Below are 16,375 nucleotides of genomic sequence, written 5' to 3' on the forward strand. Positions count from 1 at the left end.
GAATAATGACAGGGGGTCATTTTTCGCCGTTGAATAATGACCGGGGGTCATTATTCGACGTCGAAAAATGACCCCCGGTCATTATTCTATGGGGGTCATTATTCGTCTTTACACCGGCGTAAAGCGTCGTAGTTCATGTCCTCATGAATCTTCAAAAATTAAATTCATTTCTTATATATATATATATATATATATATATATATATATATATATATATATATATATATATATATATATATATAAATATAAATATATAAAAATTAAAATTAAATCCAAGATAAACAAACAAGTTCACATTTAATTATTACACTAAGCGCTTTCGCCGTGAGGCTCTTCAGAGTGTAACAAAGTTTATAAAAACAATACAACTTGGTTGTTATGACGTCGTTATTGTGACGTCATAGAGGCAGCATTATATATTGGCGCAGGTAAATGTCATTAGGGCGCCAAAAGTATAGAATTGAACATATGTACATTGTGATGAAATAGACTGCTAATTTTAAGCTATAATGTTCAATTTACATTTAGTTTAGGTTTAAATAATTTTACAAAGTAATCTTCCTTGGCTGTGTAATTGAAGAAACTCCTTACAAGAGCCAAATTTTCGTCAAATGAAGACATACGTACAGTGGCCAAATGTATGGACCCCCTAAGTGGAACCTGTCCTTATTCAATAACAGGAGAGACGTTTACTTTTAAATGTGGTAAAACATTTACCGTTAATGCGAATATGTCATGCAAATCTAGAAATTTAATATACTGTATGACTTGTACTTCATGCGGGGAAAACTACATTGGACAGACCGGTAACAAACTAGCTGACCGTGTAAGAGTCCGTAAACAACAAATACGGGACCTTCTGTCAGGAATACGCCATGCAGTGAACATTTTGATTCATGTGCGAATGGAAACTTTTTAATATTTCCATTTTATAAAGTTCTAGAAAATAATGAACAATTACGGAGAGCCAAGGAAGATTAGGTCTTCCGTCTTCTATGGAAGGCCTTCTTGTTATTCTTATTACTTTGTAAACTTATTTAAACCTAAACTAAATGTAAATTGAACATTGTAGCTTAAAATTAGCAGTCTATTTCATCACAATGTACATATGTTCAATTCTATATTTTTAGCGCCCTAATGACATTTACCTGCGCAAATGTATAATGCTGCCTTCATGACGTCACAAAACGACGTCATAACAACCAAGTTGTATTGTATTTATAAACTTTGTTACACTCTGAAGAGCCTCACGGCGAAAGTGCTTAGTGTAATAATTAAATGTGAACTTGTTTGTTTATCTTGGATTTAATTTTAATTTATAACCTACCTATACCGTGGACTTTTACTACAATTTCACTATATATGTATATATATATATATATATATATATATATATATATATATATATATATATATATATATATATATATATATATATATATATAACTCTGATTTAAGGACTAGGGAGACCAGACCATTATATATGGCTTAAGGGGACAATATACAGATTTTTTAAATTTGCTTTTTTCTAAAAAGAAATACCAGATCAAAGATCTATAGAACACCATTTAGTCGACTCTTGCTTTATTTTTTCATAATAAATGCCTCCTAAAAATATATGAAAAAAATGGTCTCCTTAATATTCTATGTTTCTCTCATATGACTTAAGGAGACCAGTGTATATTTTTTATAAATATAACTTGTGGTTTAAGTAGACCATTTTTCTTTCATAGTAATTTCACTTATTATGCATTAATTAACATATTGTTTCCAACCAGAATAGTTGCGGATGGTCATTAGTCAAGGTCAGCAGAAAGATATTTGTGCTAATGTGACTCAACATGATCAGTACAAAACTTTGAATTAAACTAAAGTCATTGCACAAGTGACTTAAACGCAGTGGTTAGAGCGTCTGCTCTAGAGTAGCGAAGTAAGGAGTTGATCCTTACGTCGCAGGTTCAAATCCCACTGTGGGATGGGGAGACCGGTCCTTCAGATGAGACCGTATAAATCGAGGTCCTGTGTCGCAGTAGGTGCTGGCACGAAAAAAATCCCTCGATGCTCAATGGCCGTAAGTTCCGAGTATAGGACAAAATTTGCAGATCTCCACTGGCATGTGGTGGTGTCTCCATATGAGTGAAAAAATCTTGAGAGGAATGTTAAACAACATACAATCAATCAATATATAGAGAGTATAAGCCCAGAGTAGCTTGTTCTGATATCCACATTTAACTCTCAATGCTGTCGCCCACATGGTGCAGTGGAAAGAGCCTATGCTCTAGAGTCGTGGAGTTAGTTGATCCTTTTGTCACATGTTTGAATCCCACTGTGGGACGTAGAGACCAGTCCTTCGTACAAACAGAGGTCCAGTGTCGCAGTAGATGCTGGCATGAAAAAAATCCCTCACTGCCCATTGGCCCTGAGTGCCGAGCATAGGTCATTTGCAGCTCTCCATCGGCAAGTGTTGGCATATGAGTGAAAAATTCTCCAGAGGGACGTTAAACAACAAACAAACTCTCAATGCCCAAAACAGTTTAACCTAAAAGTGAATGCAGACACAGATTATTCTTTAGACCAAGTATAGTATACTCCATATTGTTTTGTTGAGGACACAAAGTTCACAGTGGACATCAAGTAATTTTTCCTGCTATTTATACCCAACTTCTTTTAAACCATAAAGTCACCGAGTGCATTCGCTTTCCAACTAATTGATGAAGTTCTGACCTATGCCTATATTTGTTTAAATTCTTTCTGATTTAAGAATACATTTGACCAGTTGAAACCAAGAGTACATGTACTACATAAAATTTCAAGGTTGTGATTAAGATTCAGTAAAAGTTATGCCCCATCCAGTATAGCAATATGTGGATGCCATGTTCAATATACCCGGTACATATTTGCTATCATTAAACTTGCAGAGACCATGAATCAAAATAATTCAAATACTTAAAAATCATTTTATTTTTACTGCTAGTCAAAATACAGTCACTCAAGCATATCCTTTGTTAATTTGAAAAAAAAAATGATAGTTTAACATTTATTATTAATACCATACCAAAGCACAAGATAGTGCACTTCTTACATAATCCAATGATTCATGCTGTGATTTTACCTATTTAGATGTTTCTTATTTACAGTTCAGTATACATGATATACCAGTACAATGTGACACTAACCTAGTATCAATTAAATGGATCATTACTATTCTGTTTTTAAGAAGTTTGCAGGGTAAAAAGTATAATAAAATAAAAATGTTGATACATTTATTGATTGCATATGCTAAAACCTTTTATAAAATATCAAACATTGTATCATAACAGCTTTTACAAATTAATTCAATACATTCAAAGGTACAAAAATCAAATTATTTTCATCCATATTCAGTTGAACAACAGCTACATCTATTATATAAAATGTATGGTAGTTGGCACTGATGGTATATATATCATATTCAGTTGAACAACAGCTACATCTATTATATAAAATGTATGGTAGTTGGCACTGATGGTATATATACAGACCTGTCTACCCTTTTCATTGCGAGGGTGTAATTTCAAGACTCAATTAAGTGGAATTTATGAGGTAAAGGCGTAATCCTTTATGTTTCCCTACTTTGATGTTTTGCAAAGCTACTATATTGTCTGAATCAACCTGAAATTGTACATCATTGAACAAAGCAAGCATGAATGTTTCTTTTTCAAATCATTTATAGACAAAAAGTCCCTTTGTTGTAAAAACTGGTATCGTAATTGCAATCAAATCAAACTTATTTATCTAACATTCCTAATGAACGTTTGGAAAAAAATTAGCAAATCACATAATTCAGAGTTTCAATCGCATATTAATACAAATTCTACATTATTCCGCTATTTCGATTTTGTTTTTCTTACATTTACTTGTCTCTATGTTGTTCTTAGCAATGTAAGAATAAACCGAATTGAAAATTAAACTGACTTTACTTATTGCACATATCATTCAAAAGTTTTGTTTCCTTAATTTTGGCATGCAACCCGTTTAAAAGGCATAACTACAATGTGTATTACGTATGTTGTTTGTATCATAAATAATCATATCGTGAAGAACTGAAACCCTCCATTAATTAGTATTAATTACCTTCTCGTTTTCATTAAGGAAAGCCTTTACTTTAACTCCAAAGTTAGCCTTTCATTAAGTTGTTTATGAAAAAATATTTAAAAAGCGTAAAATTAGTTTTCATGGCGTAACAGCGTAATTTTGTGGTAAAAAGCGGAAAAATTACGCCAAAAGCGGAAGGGTAGGCAGGTCTGTATATATCCTGAGCAAAGAAAAAACATACCTAATCAAAGAATACAAAGCTCACTTCTATAAATGTTATCTACTAGTAAGGCAAAGTCTCACTTAACAAACACTCTGGTAATGTATATCACCTGGATCCAAAATCTATGCAAGTTGGTCTGGGTTAGATTTAACTGCTCAATAACCCTGAAAATGTATGTTACATCCAGCATCAGAAGCAGGATACATCATCTATGTTTACTGATCACCAAAGAGTATATTGTTACTTTGAATGAACCTTCTCTAAAAAACTGGTCATTAATCCAGAATATCTAAGTCAAATCAAGGATTGGTACCCTGAAACATTTACATGTACATACATCATCTTTGCAGGTTTGTTCAACATAGAGTTTATAATTACATGAGAATAGGACTGCTCAAAACACTTAATCTTGTGGAGTCCCCCATGTGGCGCAAAGGATAGAGTTTGTAATCTAGAGTCGCGAGTAAGGATTTAATCCTTAAGTCTCAGGTTCAAATCCACTGGGGATGTGGGGACCAGTCCTTCAGATTAGACCATATAAACCGAGGTCCCGCCTAGCAGTTGATGTGGGCACAAAAAAGATCCCTTACTGCTCAAGGCCCTGAGTGCAAAGTATAGGTCAAATTTTGCAGCTCTCCACCAGCAAGTAGTGGCATCTCCATATGGATGAAAAATTCTTGAGAGGGATGTTAAACAACAAACAAACAAAAACAAAAAAAAACACATGAGGAAAATGTAGATCAGATCAAGCATCTGAAGTAAATCTGTTAATGTGCTTTAATCCATGCAAGTTTGTCCAGGTAGAGCTTAGGAATGAACCTTGCTCCTTAAATTTTAACTGGGATGACAATGCTAGGTATATAGTGAGAACTCATCTAGACTGTCCAGAAAATCTAAAAAATATTTAGCAATTTCTTACTTGCATGATTTAAAAAAATCTGCAATCTAACATTATTTCAAAAAAAATTTCAACACATTTTCTAATTTTCAACAAATTCAATGCACTATGAGACGATTTAACATTTCTTAACCACATACACTGTACTTAAAGTGCAATATACATGCATTATACTGTATGTTAAATCTTTACAGTTTTCTTCAAGTACTCTAATAGTATATGAAATATGAAGATTACCAACAGTGATCAAGCTTTAAAGTCCATTGAAACAATACATAATTAGAGCAGAGCAAACAGACTCTAAAAACACCATGTGCAATGGAGGAGAAAGCATTTCCTGCCATGTGCTCCTTGACATGATTGGGCAAATGGAAAAATCCACAAACAATTCAGTGTAAACAATTTTGATGAAAAACATTAGTCAACATTCAACTTAATGATCGATTGAATTTGCTATAACAATTAATTTACACGTAAGTGTACACACATGTATGCATACTAGATGAATTATTTCACAATATCCAAAATTGGACAATAATAGTTTCTAATCTAGCTAGACAACAGGAAATTTTCATTATTACTTAAATTACATGAAACTATTGAAGTCTATGAGATAAAAATTATATCTAAAAATTATACACATTTTAACAAGTGTTTACAGTTTAGTGTATTTATTATACACAAATGATGACTTAGTAATTATGACTTACTAGTAAAGTCCACAGATTGACTTCCAGATTTCAACTCAAAGGCTTGAAGATTTTTAGTTGCTCTTTTATCATTTTCTTTTTCACTGAATATTTTCATTTTTATTTTCAAGACGCTGTTTTTGTTGAGGTCTTTTAGCAGTTTGATGCAATCCAAGAACTCCAAGGGCAATTTAAGAACTCCTGAATTTCTTTCTTACCTGGAAAAAATAAAAATTTAAAAGTTTAAAATATATTCAACTTACATGAAGAAAACTAGTAAAACTTGTGATAATGTAATAGACCTTTCAGATGTTCCAAAGCAGCTACATGTATCTAATTAAAAAATATAAAGTTTGAAGTATTTAGAGTCACCTGTATTCTGAACAAGCATAAGGGATATGTGTATTTGACAGACAGATGAATGAATAGACTGATCACTATAGAGCACCTTAGTCTTTTTTCAATAATCTTTACATTAGTGAAAATCAAATAGGAACTAGAGTGTTTCAAGGAATGTATATGTCACCTGCTAGGTATCGTCATTAAAGAGGTAAATAAATCTAAGAGTGGTCAGCTATTAATTTAATATTAGCATGGAGGTTCAAGCATTTGCCTGCAAGGAAAAAAAGGACCCAAAAGTATTTAAAAGACTGGGATAGAATCTGGCAATCAGAGAAAATATGGTTCCCCAGTCCTCAAATGAATAATTTAATTAAAATTATGAGGAATAACTATTTATCATTTTATTAATACACATGTAGGTGCTTCCAACAATCCTCGGAGGAAAGGAATTTCAGACTGTCTTTACTTAATTGTCACTTTGTCAGTCAACACGATTCATTGTGGAATACTGATCCCAATGTATTTTCATAGTATTTAAATATAAGTTTGTGTGGTAACTGAATTTCATACAGTTTTAAAGTATAGTATCATGAGCTCAAAAACATATATAAATGCTAATTATCAAAACCCTGCCTCTCAAAATTTTGGAGATATAAGGTGTGACAGACGGACAGACAGATACCAGGTAAAGTGATCTCTAAGTGTCGTTCTGCTCTGCAGTTGACACAAAAATGAAAGTTAGTCAATTTTTGACCATGTATATCACTTCAGTGATGAAAGGAATGCTGAAGTGGTAAGTCTATCCTAATTATTTGAAAATACGGCAACCCCATTGGTCAGAATATAATACATATGCTGTCCAGCCTTAATTTCATTGGCATAAAGCAGCACAAAATACGATTTAATTGGATGGTGCAACTTGTTTTTCTAGCGGGCGCTGTTGCAACCCTGGAAAAGAAAACAGGACTGGGGCTTGCCCCTAGGGGGCACTTACTGACCGGAAGTAAACAAACAACAGAAATAGCAATACACTAGAAATATGTCCATAGGACATGTATGCCCGCCGAGTGTATAGTAATGCAACATGAAATTTTGTGTTAGTGTATGAAGTTTGATGAGAATATCTTGAAAAGTTTCTTTAAAATTGAAATTGAGATCTAAAAAAAATGGATATAAATGATAAATTCTCACCAAATTATGTATAGATGCATAGCCTTAGATATCAATATTTTAAATGGTTTTAAAACCATGCAAAATGCAAATTGAAGGAAAGTGAGGTCAAGGTCACAGGAAAGGTCAAAAGTTTTTGAAATAGTTGAATAGGTCTTACTAATTATATATGTATCAGCATATTAAGTTTGATAAAGAATATCTTGAATGATTTCTTTAAAACTGAGCTAGTCACAAGCGTGGCGCCATGGTTAGAGCGTCTGCTCTAGAGTCGCGAAGTAAGGAGTTGATCCTTATGTCGCAGGTTTGAATCCCACTGTGGGACATGGAGACCAGTCCTTCGGATGAGACCTTATAAATCAAGGTCCCATGTCACAGTAGGTGCTGGCATGAAAAAGACCCCTCACTGCTCAATGGCCATGAGTGCAGAGTATAGGACAGAATTTGCAGCTTTCCACTGGCAAGTGGTGGCGTCTCCATATGAGTGTAAAATTCTCAAGAGGGACTGCAGATTACCTGTAATGATTGACCAAAATCCCTACTAGGCTTTAAACTCTTCATTCTTGACCTGTATTTCGTCAAATAAGATTTTTCCAGTTAATTAAGGTAAAATTACTAATTGTTAAAACTGTAAATGATTTTTTTTTTTTTTTTTTTTTTTACCTGAGCCAGATTTTTACTTTTCTTAGAAGTGTCTGTATTTGACTGTTGGTTCCACCTATCTCAAGAAAATGATCTGTAAAAGTAAATGTTAGAAATCATAATCTGTTCTCTATCTACTATAATCATGAGAAAAGGTGTTGAAAATTAACAGATGGAGATAAAATCAGCAGTCATATTAAAGGCTTTTTTTCAATAATCAATTTATTAGTGAAAATCATAAAAGTATTAGGCAAAAAGGAAAAATAAATGTTGTCATTAATTAACCTTGCATATCTCTACAATTTTCTGATAAGAAAATTATACCCGATAGATGCAATATAATCACCCTTTGCCTGCCCCTAAATTATGATTATTTAAAACAAGGTTCTTTTAGAGGTGCCTAGGGTCGAAATTCATAGAAAAAAACCTACAAAAAACGTGAAAACCTATTTCTATCATACTGGTTTATATTTATTACAAATGTCCTCATAGTCAGCATAGCCAAGAACAATAGACCGCAGACTCTCACCATGAACATTTTTAGTGTCCTGGTTCGAAACCATTTGTTGGCACATTTTTATTTTTTCAAACTTTTTACCTGTATAAACACTAAAGAACGAGTGCACTTATGGGCCCCGGTAAATTAAATTAAGCATAATTTTCCATCTCAGATCATTAATTGATATCTAAACCATAAGATTCAACAAATTTTGAATATACAAAGAGCAAAGCCATACAATGTGGTAGGGGTCAGCTGACATTCGTGATTTTCTATAGTAAATCGAGGACGGTCATTCATTTCAAAGCTTTTGTTTATTGTCAGCCTAACACTGTACAAACTTGTGCGATTGACAAAAAATGCATTATACATTTATAAAACTTGTGTGAAAGGAGGAAATTTGTACATGATTAGGCTTGTACTTAAAATATTAAAAATGTATGAAAAGTTCAATGTTTTTCCTATAACAAGCAAGAGCTATTTACCTGTATGACCTATGTTGAACCCACCCGTGGAATAAATTATTTAAAATACTGGTAGTCACGTGAGTTCTACCCCGGTAAACATTCCTCAAAGATGCTCACTGTAAAACATAACCACGTTCTGTATCATTATATCGAAGTCAAGCCGCATAGAGATGTTTGTATGTATTTGGTTTTAGGAACACGAGATGGTTAGGAGAGTTTAGTGTCGTTAAAATGTCATCATAAATAAAAGTGTCAACCATTTTAACATTCATGCAAGACAATGGTACTGGTATTGAAAGCCACCTAAATACACTTTTTTTCATTTTAAAATTTAAAGGAACTAATGTTAATACTTATTGTATTATTTCAAATGCAAGCATGCAAATTTCTTAGTTTGATCACTATGGATACAGGTATCTATACAACTTCATTCGATTTTTTTCTCGGGTAAAATAGCACAAGAAGTATCATTCGGCATACGCGCCTGTCAATGATCCACCATCAGATTGTTCAAGTGTCTGATTTAAATGTCTCCTCCCCTTGATTTAAATAAACGAAACTCAAAATAGGTTCGGTACGACTTTTCCGGATTTGGGGTATCTATAGACATTTAAAAAACTTCATTTGTTTCAAATCCATGCTGATTTAGGTGATGTTTTAATGTGATTTTAATTAGAAATGTCCACTTGTGTTTAACTATTACCAAAAGAGAACAATTTGGTAATACATTCTAAAGTAATATGGCACTGAAAAAGGACCCATTAAGCATTGCTTAAGTGCACTTGTCCTTTGATTTTTTAATACAGGCTTTTGCATTTTACTTAATATATTTTCTTCCTTAAATGCATGTTTGGTGTTGATATAAAAGACATCTATGGAAATGCAGATCATAAATTCTCTTTAACTAAACGCAATCAACCGGAACTAAACCTCATTGTAAGCACACTTTGTTCGAGGACATGAATCATTCACTTTGTGTTACTCGATACTCCAGGTGTCATGAAAAAAAATCATGCCGAGCAATAATTGCTGTGTTTGCCTTTCAAGAACATAATGACATGTAATAGTACTGTTGTGCCAGTGGGAGAGATACTGTTCTATGCAGAGTAGATGCAGTTCATTCCTCGGGAAAAATGTGTGCATTGGCGATATGTTATGCTAAAAATGCATGAGGGTTTTCAGATTAGAAAAGAATGTGGTAAGGTCAGTTAAGGTTTTATGTCCCATTGCCATTACTCAGTCAGACATCAAGAATGACCCTCAAACAAAGGATGTATCATTCTGTAAATACTGAGGTAGGATCACATGAACACACAGTTGAGTAGAATGAAATATATCGAGATAACAATCAGTATTCAAGCTCAAAAGCCCATCAAAAAATACAAAATAGGAGCAGAGCAAATACGGACCTCCAAAACATCAGAGGTGGGATCAGGTGCCATGGAGGAGTGAGCATCCCCTGCAGACTAGTCACACCCGCTGTGTGCTCCTTGTCACGACTGGGAAACAATAGAAAATTCCATACACAATTCAGTGTGTAAATAATGGCCTAACAATAAGTATGAAAAACGTCAGTCAGCATTTTACTTAATGATAAATTGTATTTGCTGACAAGGTCATTGTATCGACCATAGAACTTACAAAATGATGACTTTAAACAAGACTGCTGATATTCTTGTTTCAGCAATTTGTTTGTCAATAACTTACCTCCTTTTAAAAATTGTTCATACATAGAGGATGCTCTTGTGTATCGAATCAACTGAGAGATATAAACCCCGTATGCAGGTGATGAAGGTATATTTTAGGAATGACTCTAATTCTTGGCCAAATTATTCGAGTATAACCTGGTTTGGGTCAGTTTACGCTTTATAATCCGCGAAGCGGATTATAAAACAGCGTAAACTGACCCAAACCAGGTTATACTCGAATAATTTGGCCAAGAATTAGAGTCATTCCTTATAATTTAATTCTAAAATCATTAAACAACTGTGTGTGTAAAATTTCGTTGCTTTTTATTAGTTCAAATTTGCCGCTCAATAATACAACCCTAGTAACGGAAGTGATGGGAAGCAAGGGGAGGTAAAAACTGATACATAGTCCTAGCAGCCATGTTTTTTGTTTGCATGTGGTAAGATCCGAGTTATTGTTTGAAGCTAAAGGTACATTTATTAAATCTGGAATTTTCCATGAATCCCGAGGACTGGAAATGAGAGCATTGCATGGATACAGACGATTCAGCTGGTTGTCAGGGGGGTGTGTCCCCATACCAAACCAGGTTATACAGAAATAATTTGTGTTCCTTTTTGGATATTAACCAATCAGAGGCTAGAATACAAACACAATTAAATTATTGCTGAATAAGTAAGGGAAGTTGATGATTGAAAAGTTAAAGTCATCACGTTTATCATAAAGCTTGGTTGTTAGATTACCATTAATGTAGAACTAAAGCAATACATGAGAAACAAGAAACTACACACGTGACCTAAAGTCAGTGACCGGAACATATATCGGTAAGCTTTTTCTAAAGACTGTACCAATATTGGTCCTATAGGTCATCTCATATTTTTAACTAGAAGTGTTCCTTTGATATACTATATTTTACTTAATTTCTATAGACTTACTATACCCTGAAAAAAAAAAAAGGAAAACAGGAACTACCTGTTTAAATGACCCCGACCACCGAGGTTAATCTAAAGTTTGTCCCTGCCTACCTGAAAAACAGACTGCCTCGGGCAGTCAGTAATTTCCAACTCTGGTTATGAGATGCTAAATGTTAAATATTTACAATTAAATGCTTATATTTACATTTTTAAATTCATCATAGATTGAGAAAGTCGATAAAATCATTTCTATATTAAGTCTGTATACTGTATAGGGGGAAAATAACTCGCGGTGTTAATATTCGCTATATTCATGGTGTGAATAAATCCGTGAATTCAAGAAACAGTGAATAAGTTTTCAATAACCTACATGTTATATTTGGAAATTTGAGAATAGACTACGATAAGTAAATATACGTGCAGTACATGGTCATTTTAGTAATTACGAATCATACTTGTCATTCAATTATTTTAATTATCACGCTTAACATTGATTTAGATCACCCAGCAGATAATAACCTGTATTTGTAAAAAAAAAAAAAAAAAACTGTTTTAATAGCCAACGCTACATGTTTCATCAATCAAAACACTAGGGTCATGGGTTTTGAATACCCGTACGTAACTATGTTACGACGTGTATTTGTTACCTGCATTATCATGTTTTTGTCGACATTTTGGTTTTATAAAATCATTCAAATAACTATCGAACTTGCTGATGTATATATAAATCTACCCTGTTGTTCGTGAAGTGAATACATAATGCTGATTAATGCCTTCTAGCTATGCTATGGATTACCCGGTAAATGGATATAGACATTGAAGGGAGGTACATGTAACCTTAGTTATATACCAATTCCGCGAATTCAACAAACTGCGATCGTGTCAGAGGAGAGAAAAACATGAAAATTACAACCCCTGAAATTAATCCCCTATACAGTACTTCAACCGAGAAATTAGTTGAAACTGGTTCCAGAAAAGAAGCTGAAAATGTTCAATAGTTTACAGACAATACTTGACACATGATGACTGAACAAGAACAGATAGCAATAAGTACATTGTAATTTAAATGACTCAGGTGAATTATAACCTGTTCAATCTTAGATCCATCTTTTTTCTAACACGAGGGTTGATCCAAAAGTTCATGGAATTTAATTATTTCTAAAATTTTATTGTGATTTGATGAAAGCAAACAATAGGCATATTTATAATATAGAGTCATTATGCAACAATACTGGAAAATTTCACTAAGTTCCAATTACCAATAAGGTCACATGAGCTTTCTGAACACTGATAGTTGTAAAATCCGGGGGAGACTTCGAAGTAACGTGAAGTTAAGTATGTCATGTCATGTTATAGGAGCATCTCACCCTCATGTTCAATTCAACTAAGTAATTCTACAGAATATTCTGCCTTTTTCTCCTTTTTTCTCTCAAGAAAAGCCTGGGTATCCACCAATCGACTTATCTTTATATTACATTCATATTTCAAAAATACTCCCCATCTTTCCATATGATGTTCCAATTCAGTAGCAAAGTCAAGCACAGTACGTCAGCGGTCAACATCCATCAACGCTTAATTTGTCTACGAGAAAAACAGACCCTCCAAAAGCAGCCACACCATGGAAGTTCTATTGTTCTTAAATTTCTCACGCCACTGGAAAATCAGTTGCTAAATGCATTTTTCTCCAGCCTGTATCAGTAGTATACCCCTTTAAGTCAGAGTGTTCCTAAGATTTTAACAAAACTTATAACTTGACTGAAATGTGACGTTCTCTAACAATTAAAAGATGAACAAGAAATCATCAACTAATAATCTAAATATCAAGTTAAATCAGTAAAACTCTCACATACAGGTATATTAGTGGTCAAGCAATCGTAATTATGACAAAATTCTCATTTTATTTGCCACTTGGCGCAGGTTTTTTCTTATATCACGTATTAAGAATTAAAATGATAATGAACAAGTAAATGTCTCCCCTGCATTTTAAAACATCCTTTGCTATGGCAACTGCCATAGAGTTACTATCATTAAAATTTAAAATATTTTTTTATCAAAAAAATTCAACAAGTGTCTATATTCTTATTTGTAATTTTCAACCACTTTCACAAATAAATAAATAAAATAAGAAGAAATTCCATGAACTTTCGGATCAATCCTCGTACATGTCAGTCATTAAATTTATATAATATACAGTATGCATAAGGGAGACCAAATGTATTATTACTGCATTAAGGAGACCAACCACTATCCATATGTAAATCAGTATTCAACCACTTTCACTAATAAAAAAATAAAATACGAAGAAATTCCATGAGCATTTGAATCAACCCTCGTACATGTCAGTCATTAAATTTATATAATATACAGTATGCATAAGGGAGACCAAATGTATTATTACTGCATTAAGGAGACCAACTACTCTCCACATGTAAATCAGTATTCAACCGCTTTCACTAATAAATAAAAAAAAATATGAAGAAATTAGTGATGAGACATCAGTTAATTTTCATAATCGATCATCGGTTGGAATCGGTTACTGCTTCTGATGAGATTTCACCGATTATAATTGGATTTCTTCATAGTTTTGTATACAAAAAGCAGACTATTACAATAATTTTATTTATTTCTTTAACATGAATATATAAAATACATAATATATTATTTTCTTTGTTGTTTTGCTTCTTTTACACTTTCTAGACCTAAAAATATTTACAGTGGACACCCAACATGGCTGCCTAGCGGCAGAAAACGAACTTCAAAAAGTCGTGGGGGGAATTGATCACTCTATATTTAAGGTAAATGTTGACTAAGTTGCATATTTTATATCTCAAATAAAAGACACAATTAATATTTTTTGAATAAAAAGAATCAGCTGATTGATCAAACCAAAGAGCAAACACAGATTTGGCAGAAAAAAAATTCACCCGGGGGTAAATTGAATGGGTCGGTCGGGTTATTACAGGAAACAAAAATAATTTTTTTTAGGCCCTATATATGCATCTTCGGTTCTTAATCACCTCTGCTTCGTGCTAGTTGGCTAGTATCAGATGCAGATGCCATTTTCTTCCGTTAAGAAGAAATAAATTTTAAACCAGAAATGGATAATTCCGGAATGTATTGTATTAGAAGTATGTTTCCGATGATCGATTATGAAAAACTATAATCGATCATCGGAATTGGTAGCATTTTTTTGTCGACAATCGATGTTTTCTGATTATCGGTACAACACTAGAAGAAATTCCACGAACTTTTGGATCAACCCTCGTACATGTCAGTCATTAAATTTATATAATATACAGTATGCATAAGGGAGACCAAATGTATTATTACTGCATTAAGGAGACCAACTACTATCCACATGTAAATCAGTATTCAACCACTTTCACTAATAAATAAATAAAATATGAAGAAATTCCATGAACTTTTGGATCAACCCTCGTACATGTCAGTCATTAAATTTATATAATATACAGTATCATAAGGGAGACCAAATGTATTATTACTGCATTAAGGAGACCAACTACTCTCGATCCACATGTAAATCAGTATTCAAAACTTGAGATTTTGATTACCCTAATAATTTACATGTTTAGTTACATGAACTAAATCTATTTACCTTTGTCATAATGCAAGAACTGTTTTACATTCAGCCAACTTTAACATTACACATGCATACAGTGTATGCCATGCATTAGGAAGACCAGATGCATTATTTCAACATTAAAGAAACCAACTACAATGGAACAATTAGACAGTATTCCAAAATGTTCATTCCAATACCATGGTATTTTCCCTTAATTTGTTTGTATTTAGATGACTTAAATCAATTTATCTCAGCCAGAATTGGAACAAAAAAACTAATCATAAAAGCGGCCAAACACATGAACAGACAGATGGACATGATGATTCCTATGCTTATATACACCCAAAGTTGCCAAAGTAGAGCAGATGCAGTGGTTAGAGCATCTACTCTAGAGTCGCGGAGAAAGAAGCTGATTCTTACATCGCGAGTTTGAATCCCACTGTGGGACATGGAGACCCGTTCTTCAGATGAGACAGAGGTATTAACCGAGGTCCCATGTCACAGTAGGTGCTGGCTCGATAAAGATCCCTCAATGCTCAATGGCCATAAGTGCTGAGTATAGGACAAAAATTTGCAGCTCTCCACCGACAAGTGGTGGCGTCTCCATATGAGTGAAAATTCTCAAGAGGGACGTTAAACAACAAACACTATACACTCAAAACTTTGTTTGCAGAAGATTTTGTGATACATGCTTTACAAGTATATATATTGTTCATAAGGGAATAAAAATGCTATAATATATCATTAAGGAAAGCAACTGAACTTAAATGTGCACTTCTAATTGAACTAAACAAAATTACCCTTTGTCAGAATGTAGATTTATAAACAGGAAGGCTGTTTTTCTTAATTTTTTCCATGTCAGATTCAGACTGTTCTTGAAAAAATTCTGGCATACACCCTGTAAAAGTGAACAGTGCAGATAATAAAGAGCTTCTAAATAAACTGCATAATATTTAAATGATCCACTTAAAAGGGATAACAAATGCATTTAACTCCATCAAGGAGACCAACTGATATCCATATATATATAAATCAGTACATGTATTTTAATTGTGATATTTTAATATCCTAGTAATTTACATGTTTAGTTTCATGAAATAAATCTATTTACCTTTGTCCAATGACCAATGAGCACAAGCACTGATTTTTCCTCTTTTTTCTTAACGGAATCACCAGGGCCAGTCTGCG

The 16,375-nt window shown here is 33.3% G+C and overlaps 1 long non-coding RNA gene across 1 annotated transcript; it reads right to left on the bottom strand.

Annotated features, from left to right (window-relative positions):
• Positions 1–5,988: 5,988 nt before the first annotated feature.
• Positions 5,989–16,337, bottom strand: LOC133177188 (uncharacterized). Its single transcript, XR_009719633.1, has 4 exons — positions 16,299–16,337; positions 15,988–16,085; positions 8,060–8,132; positions 5,989–6,102 (listed from the first exon to the last, which is right to left on the bottom strand). It is a non-coding gene; the product is annotated as an uncharacterized LOC133177188 (long non-coding RNA).
• Between the last annotated feature and the right edge of the window lie 38 nt (positions 16,338–16,375).

This window comes from Saccostrea echinata, unplaced genomic scaffold, assembly GCF_033153115.1.
Source record: "Saccostrea echinata isolate AGI-Se365-2 ecotype Australia unplaced genomic scaffold, CSIRO_AGI_Sech_v1 ptg000097l, whole genome shotgun sequence".
NCBI classification, from domain to species: domain Eukaryota; kingdom Metazoa; phylum Mollusca; class Bivalvia; order Ostreida; family Ostreidae; genus Saccostrea; species Saccostrea echinata.